This window comes from Schistocerca nitens, chromosome 1 (assembly GCF_023898315.1).
Source record: "Schistocerca nitens isolate TAMUIC-IGC-003100 chromosome 1, iqSchNite1.1, whole genome shotgun sequence".
NCBI lineage: Eukaryota > Metazoa > Arthropoda > Insecta > Orthoptera > Acrididae > Schistocerca > Schistocerca nitens.
In genome coordinates, this window is record NC_064614.1 from 555,637,911 (window position 1) to 555,646,395 (window position 8,485).

The following is an 8,485-nucleotide window of genomic DNA, read 5'->3' on the forward strand; positions in this document are numbered from 1 at the left end:
TGAAGGCTTTAAAGACACAGTTGTGGTCTGGAACTAAAGGCTTTACTTGTTTTATCTCACAGTCCCTACGGATACTGATGTATTTTTATATTTACTGATTTACGTGCCATGCGGACAATGGTGACGTAACGTCTGTGTGACTTTCATGTTTCCAGATATACCAGTGTTACAGAACAGACAGTTTTTTCGCGACCCAGTATAGCAGCAGTCAATACGCGCAAACGTGTTGCCATGTGATATTTACACCGTCTATTTGCTGACCCTCTTGCGATATCGACCTTCCTGTAGCTATGGAGCGCAATTGCTGTTGCCACAACAGTGCAGCACAAAAACAAAGAAAAGTTCTGTGTTCACCACTCTTAATGTGGTTCACAATTTTGGTTTTTCTGTGTCACTGCAGGGCCAGAGAGGCTAGACAGTAGAAAAAAATGCATTTATCAAGTTTAGACAGTAAAGTGTGTCGGGATAAAGCTTGCCGTATTCATTCAAGCAAGATACGACCTCTCAGTGAACCGGTGGGCCTTCGTTCTTAACAACTGGGCTTGTTTTCCGATTTATTCACAATGGTTTGCCTTGGAATGTTATATTTCCTTCCAGCTTCCATCTGGCCAGTACATCCAGTAGTAATTACTTCTAACTTTTTTCTGCAGTGTTCATTCGAATTACGGGTATTTGTGTAATATTTCCGAGTACTTGGATTGAAAGATTTCTGCTGTCACATTTCTGTAGAAGGAGAACATAGTAAGTGTACTGTGCCATTTAACTTGATGGCTAAAGGGAGGCTTAGAATAAATATTTAAGTCTGTTTATTATTTAGCCTACGGTAATTTTTGAATAATTAGGAATGAGTGACATCCAAAGTTGTGCAGTCGTTTGCAACAAGTTTGTTTAACTATTCATACATGAATTTCCAAATTTGTACTCAAATAAATGCCAGTATCGTTAGGCCCAACCATCAAAATCAGGGAATTCGTGCTGGACCGAGGCGATGTCTCAATTTTTATCTTGATTTATTATTCTAGTTTCGATCTGGTAAACATATAACCATGATCTTGCCCTAACTTTGTACCAATACATTGTTTCCCTAAGAGGAGCGTGAATCTGCAGCTAGTTACATCATAGTGGTTATGTCGATACAGTAACGAATAATTTCAGATCAAATTGCATCAATGGAATTGTTAAAAATAGTTATGAAAAACATCATTACTTGTACTTACAATCATAAACAGAAATCGCCATTGTCAGAAGCTTTCTTCGCACTCGGCACAAGCCAAAGAACTTAAAAGGAAATACGAACTATATTTAAATCTATTATTTTGGTCCAAAATAATGTCAGCAGATGGAGCCCATGCCATCTGAAACAAAAGTAATGCCAGTTGATTGGTAAAAAGCTACAATGGTTGGCTGTAACGCATTAGCAGTGGAATCATGTGACTTCAGCGATCTCAAATTTATGAAACTGACTTTGTGTCTAAGAGCAGGCGTGCACGGTGAGGGGGGAGGAGGGGGAGGCAGGAGACGGAGAGGGCAGATGATCCCTACTGGAATCTGCAAAATACGTTTTTTACTCTGAAGGGCATTCTCAGCATTTTCTAAAAATGATTGTTTGTGATGCCACTAAACCCCAAAGTTAGCGTTGTCGTGTGCGACGGGATGCTGCAGCAAGCACTGCGTTAAGTTGGATTAGCTTGGTTGTGAGAATGTTCACGGTAAATTACAGCAGTTTCCTTGGGTCGGCGGCGCTGTCAGTGCTGTTTTCCAGCCACGGTGAATGCGGACCTTCCGAGGAAATTTCCGAAATAGAGTTCCTAATCTTTTTAACACAGTGCAGCATGCAGGCATCGTGTTACTAACTGCGCAGTGCGTTTGACATGACTGTACAACAACTTATTAGACTGAAGGACTGCACTCGTTCAATTCTAGTATGTGAAGAGTCGGTTATAAGGCTCAATATCATGTTTAAAAATATGTCGGACATTTCTTATAAATCTTATTTATTTTATAAATTCATTTCGTACTTCTCCACTCAGAATGGTATCAGAGGCATTTTCTGCTGATTATTTGCGTTCACAGGAAATAGGGCTTCTTTTGTGGATCTGATTTTCTTCTATATCATATTTTTAATTTTCACTATCAAACTGAAATAATTGACGTATGACTATAAGTACACTTTGCAAATATTTTCTAATTCTATTTCTTAACTGCTGAATTTAATGTCATTTCAAAACATGTACTTCACAAATATTAGTAAAATATGCTTACCTTTTAGGTGTAAAAATAACGTGATCATCCACAGTATATTCAAGGGATAGTTGTCAAACGTTAGAGGTACAAATGGTGGGCACTCCTGTCGAATTAAGGACACAAGACGTTCTCACACTCACTGGCAATTTTAGAATCTTGCCACCTGTTGTACGAATTTATGCAGACGCGTATGCCTCTACGATCTACGAATCAACGACTATGAAGAAAGGGAATACGCCATTCTTAGAGCAATATTTTAAAAAGGGCGAAATATGTCCCTTGTCATAAGAACACCAACAAGGTAGTGATAGTGATGAAATGCTGGGTAAATGGTTACGGAATTTTTCAAGCCCATACACATTTTATACTTTTGCCGTATCCGGTAACCGCAATATAAGTATTGTATTTTGTACATGAATCGCTCAGAGTAGTTAAAAATGTTTGTCAGTTTCGTCCTTTATGGTGAATATGGTTTCTCAGTGTTTCCGTATAAGTGAAACAGCACCTTACGAAATACATCTCGATCTCGGAACTACGCCGCCAAACGCATTCGATTTCCTCACTCGTGCTTCGGTTTGCGACACCTAGATGGCATGACAACCGCTATACCGACGCAGCTCGCCGACCGCCATTGCAGCGACATTATCAAGCTTAAAAAGACAGGTTTCAGCCGTCCCTCTGGAATAGCCGTGATCGTCTAGTGGTTAGGACATTGCGTTGTGGCCGCAATAACCCAGGTTCGAATCCTGGTCACGGCAGTGGTGAAACACTGTCACGGCGGAGGTTATTTTAACCGGTGGAGATGCATTGTAAATTTATTATACTTTAAACTGATAACGAAAAAAAGCGTAAATCATTTTCGTACAGTTTAGTTTTCTTCTTAAACGCACAGGTAATTTTTCCACTAAAGCCCTTATGGCCAAAAATTAATCACTGGTTCTGAAACGTTTTACGTTACAATTTATTATGCGAAATCGAGTTGTTAATCTAATGCCAAAAACAATTATGAATTATGTTTCAGTGGGAAAATTTAATACTTTTTGGATTTTTTAATAAATGGGCTCTTTATCGCAGACCTTCGATTTTTCATAGCACAGCAGCTCCTTTATCTACAAAATTTATGATGTGTGCTGATTGCTGATTTTTATGATAAAACGTGGAAGACAGTACAAAAACTATTAGCAGAGCTATGCTTCATGTTGCCACTATCGACTGCTACACTGCTTGTTCAGTAGACGAATAGAAGAATTATAAAGTTAGAATTTTACACAATCACTGTCTTCCTTTCATCTTCCTCCTTTTAGTTTGAGATATAATTTGCACCTGCTCTATCCTGTGCTTCTCTGAACTTTGAATTTATTCTGCGACCGGTTCCACATTGTAACTAAACAGCTGAGATTGCTATCAACTGACGTGACACGTTACTTAAGGGCAAAATAATAAGCCGTCATTCTATACTGATACGATGCAGAACAAGACCGCAAAGGATAATATGCTACTTTGTTAATATTGTGATTACATAAAGACAGATATACGAAAAGGCTTACACGAGCTCAGGTGCTTGGTTTGAAGAAAGTGTATTAGAGAATGAAGCACGATTTTTGAGCATAAGTCATCGGAAGAAATTGTGTTGTCCGGAACTAACTGTGCATATGTACAGAACCTAATCATTTCTAGTAATATGAATGTGAATGCTAACTGAAACAAAGGGTGCACTTCTCCGTAATCAATCACGTGTTTAACAGTCTATGTTTTCACACAATCGCTGACTTCCCTTGTTCGTAAATCACTCTTGCTGTCGAAGATTTGCCGTAAAATTGCCTTCGACTATTTTATTGAGAGCATTGGGTTGAAATATATTAACATAGCAATATTAAGGACCGGCATTGTAGCTAACGCTACGAGTTAATAACGTGTTAAGGATAACTGAAAACATACGGAACAGCCAAAAAGCATGATAACCAGTACGATCGTACTTTTGATAGTAACCGTAGATATGTTACTGAGTCAAATGCGTTTCGGAAACCGAGAAATATTGCACCTACCAGAGTGCCTCGCTCCAAAACTTTCAGAGTGTCATGTGAGAAAAGTGTTTTCGGAAGCCATGATGGTTGGCATGGAGGAGGTCAATCTGTTCGAGATATCTTACTGTGTTTGAGCTCAGAATATATTCTAAGATTCTACAAGAAATCGATGTGAAGGATACGGGACAGTAGTTTTCTGGATCATTTCTGCTTCCCTTATTGTAAACTGGTGTGACCTGTGCTTTCTTCCAATTACTGGGCGCGTTTTTGTACGAGCGATCTGCTGTAGGTTATTTAGTTAAAAGAGGGGCTAACTCAGCTACAAATTCAGTATGGAATCTGACAGGTATTTCATAGGACCCTGAGGCTTTGTTCGATTTTAACCATTTCAACTGTTTCTCAACGCCACTGACTCTCTTATCTCACTCATCTTTTGAGTGGCACGAGGATTCCATTGCCGCAGTTCTGTGGATTTTCCTTTGTACAGAAACGTCTGGAAACGGAATTAAGCATTTCTTTTTCCTGTTCTACCCTCAGTTTCAGCTTCTGTCTCATCCGTGAGTGACGCTAACTTTGATATCACTGATAGCCTTTACATATGACTTGAATGTCTTTGGGTTTCTTGAAAATCATTAGACAATATTTTACTTTGGCAGTCGATGAAGGCTTCACGCATTGCTCTCGATACTGCCAAACGCTTTTCATTCAGCATCTCTCTATCTGTAGCTCCATGCTTTGTTTTACACCTATTATACAATCTTCTCTGTTCCCTTAGAACTTTCTTTACAGTAACCATGTACCATGGAGAGTCCCTCTCATTATGAACTGTTCTAATGGATACGTATCTATGCAGTGTATGATCAACTATTCTTTTAAACTTGATCCAGATTTCCTCTACATTTTCATGTCTGGCCCTAAACGTTTCAAGTTCCCCATTTAAATGCGAGTGCTTTTTTTATCTATCTATCTATCTATATATATATATATATATATATATATAATTGTTTTAGTCGCTTTTTGTACTTTGGCAATCACTGTTGCCACAATACATCAAGGACACTACTACCAGTTTGTATGTAGACACCCTCAAGGAGGTGAAGTCTATTTGTTGTCACTAGATATAATATATTTCGAACATGAGGGTGGTTCTGGTCTAAGTAGTTTTCCGAGAAGGCATTTAATAATGTTTCATAGGACGTCTTGTTACACACACCACTAACAAAACTGTAATTTACCCAGATGATTGTTGGGTTATTAAGTCTCGAGTGATGATTACAGTATGTTCAAATGGTTCAAATGGCTCTGAGCACTACGGGACTTAACTTCTGAGGTCATCAGTCCCCTAGAACTTAGAACTACTTAAACCTAACTAACCTAAGGACATCAGACACATCCATGTCCGAGGCAGGATTTGAACCTGCGACCGTAGAGGTCGCGCGGTTCCAGACTGTAGCGCCTAGAACCGCTCGGCCACCCCGGCCGGCGATTACAGTATGACTGAGGAACTTAGGTATAAGCGAAATGAGGTTTTGCCTAAAGGTGAGTCCAATGGTCGATCGAAGTATCCAATTACAATTTTATGCCCACTGCTAATACTGAGTATTGCCCAAACAATCTTACAAGCAGCTTCAGTTTCTATTTCGGTGGATTTGAATTTCTTGTCTACTGCAACAAATACATCAACACCATTTCCTGTTAGTCCGTCATTATATACTTGTTTAAATTCCCCAAAGGTCACACTGTCATTAACTTCAGGTTTTAACAAAATGGCTCTGAGCACTATGGGACTTAACTTCTGTGGTCATCAGTCCCCTAGACCTAGAACTACGTGAACCTAACTAACCTAAGGACATCACACACATCCACGCCCGAGGCAGGATTCGAACCTGCGACCGTAGCGGTCACGCGGTTCCAGACTATAGCGCCTAGAACCGCACGGCCACACCGGCCGGCCAGGTTTTAACAACTTTTCGGTACTTGGTATTGTGTGACCTTCACTGTTTTTCAGGAGTGTTTCAAACTCTGGCTCTTTGTTGTGATTGCTTCACAGTTAACTACTAGGATTTTAATGCTCTCGCCTGTGGTGGGTGTGGGGCATTCCTTTGGATTTTAAACTAATACCATCAGGTCTCGTACAGTTGGCGTTATCTAGACTGTATGGAGAGTCGCCTAACCTAAAGAAAACGTTATGCGCATCCCACACACAGTCAGCTACTTAGGTACCGGCATTTGATGTGTAGAGCTGAACTGTCTCAGTTAGGGGGATTCTACAATTCTCACGCCACGGCGCAAGTCCAGGAAGCCCCCATTCGTCAACGGTTTCGACGGACGCCCCTAAGGCTCAGGGTCCATTTGTTATTGTTTAAAAGAATTTTCAGTAAAGCTGGTGGAATAATTTCTCCCCATGATCGCTTTCTTGTCCTTCACATCTTGAATAGTAACGTATTTCACTATTCCATAGCTTTATGAAATCTTATAATACGAAGCTACGCACAAAGTGGATGTTTGATTTATTACGATTAGAGCGTCATTCTTTGTGTTTGTGGCGCTATTTGTGACAGTTAACACGTAGAGCGTGTCCGCTCAGGACAATGAATCTGCATCAGTATATGTGTAAATAATGGCTAAAAATAAGAGTCAACGAAATACAACTTTTAATATGATAAAAAATTGGAATAGAGTTGCAACGACTTCAAATTGGAGTTACACTCTGTTAATCTCATATACGAGACGCGTTCAGAAAATAAGTTCCGTTTTGTACTAAAAACAAAACGAGTACAAATACAGAAAATCTATTTATTGAAAAGAAATCTTAAATTATTCTTCTACATAGTTCCCACCATTTTGTAGGCAGTTATCGCTGCATGGCAAAAGTTTTTGTATACTTCCCTTTTAGCATGTCGCCGGCAGTGTTGTCAATCTCTTTGAGTATGTTATCGTTGTTGAATTTATGAATGTGAAATGTGGTGCTGCAGAAGAATGTTGAAAATTAGTTGGACTGGATAAGGTAAGGAATGAGGCGGTTTTCTGCAGAATCTATGAGGAAAGGAACATATGGGAAACACTGTCAAGAAGAAGAGACAAAATGATAGGACATCTGTTAACACATCAGGGAATTACCTTCGTGGTACTAGAGGGAGCTGTAGTGGGTAAAAAACCTAAAGGAAGTTGGAGATTGGAATACATTCAGCCAATAATAGAGGACGTAGGTTGCAATAGCTACTCTGAGATAAAAAAGTCGGCACAGGAGAAGAATTCGTGGCGGGCGGCATCAAACCAGTCAGCAGACCGATGACTCAAAAAGAAAAAAGAAAAACGTGTTCGGTGCGAAAAGTGATGGGAGTCGACAGGGGCTTGGTCAGTCCGGTACGGAGAGTGGTCAAAGTCGGGTAATAGTTGTGTCCTGCACTCTCGTGAATCAAAGCAATACCGTTTTTGAGCTTCTCGCGGCGTTCATTCCGTACTGGGCTACACAATTTCATAGGCGTCCCACAATAAACATTTGCGGCATCATGTCACCCCACAGTAAATAATGTACCAGCGAGGCACCGTGTGTATCCCAAAAGAGTGCACATTACTTTTTGAGTTTCAAGATATGGATAGCTTTAATGTTTACTGGAGACGCAATGTGCACGCCGTTTCGGTTGAGGAGTCTTACAAGCGACCCAAGTCTTACACCCGGTCACTATCATGCTAAAAAATTATCACCGTCTTTATTTTAACGTATCAAAAAGACAGTAAAGTGCACTGCCCAAACGCTATTTTTTGTGTTGCACAGTAAGAGTTTTCGGCACCCATAGAACACACAGTTTTTGAAAATTCAATTTTTCGCAAGTAATCTCACGAAGAAATGATCTCAAGATTTGCGGGAAGTTCTCTGAAAGATCGAGTAATGAAAACATGCGCTTTTCCTTTACGAGTTTTTTAATTCCACGAACCAGTTATTCATTAACAAAAGATTGGCACCCATTTCTTTCTTCGTCATGCACTCGATCATGACCTTCACTGAACGATCGAACTCTTCTCCTTACTACTCAATTGCTCATCCCATTTTCTCCGTTAACCTCGGAGAAATGTCGGTGTATGTCCACTGGTAGATTTCAGAAGTCGATTTCAGAAGTAATCCCAGACTCGGCGTAACTTTCAAGTTCACCAATCGAAATAAGCACTTTAAAGAACAGAAAACATAGAGAGAAATCAAAATCGTGTCATCTCTT

The 8,485-nt window shown here is 39.9% G+C and overlaps 1 non-coding gene across 1 annotated transcript; it reads left to right on the plus strand.

The window, feature by feature from the left end:
- The first annotated feature begins 2,930 nt into the window (after positions 1–2,930).
- Trnah-gug (transfer RNA histidin (anticodon GUG)) lies at positions 2,931–3,002 on the plus strand. Its single transcript has one exon. It is a non-coding gene; the product is annotated as a tRNA-His (tRNA).
- The last annotated feature ends 5,483 nt before the right edge of the window (positions 3,003–8,485 follow it).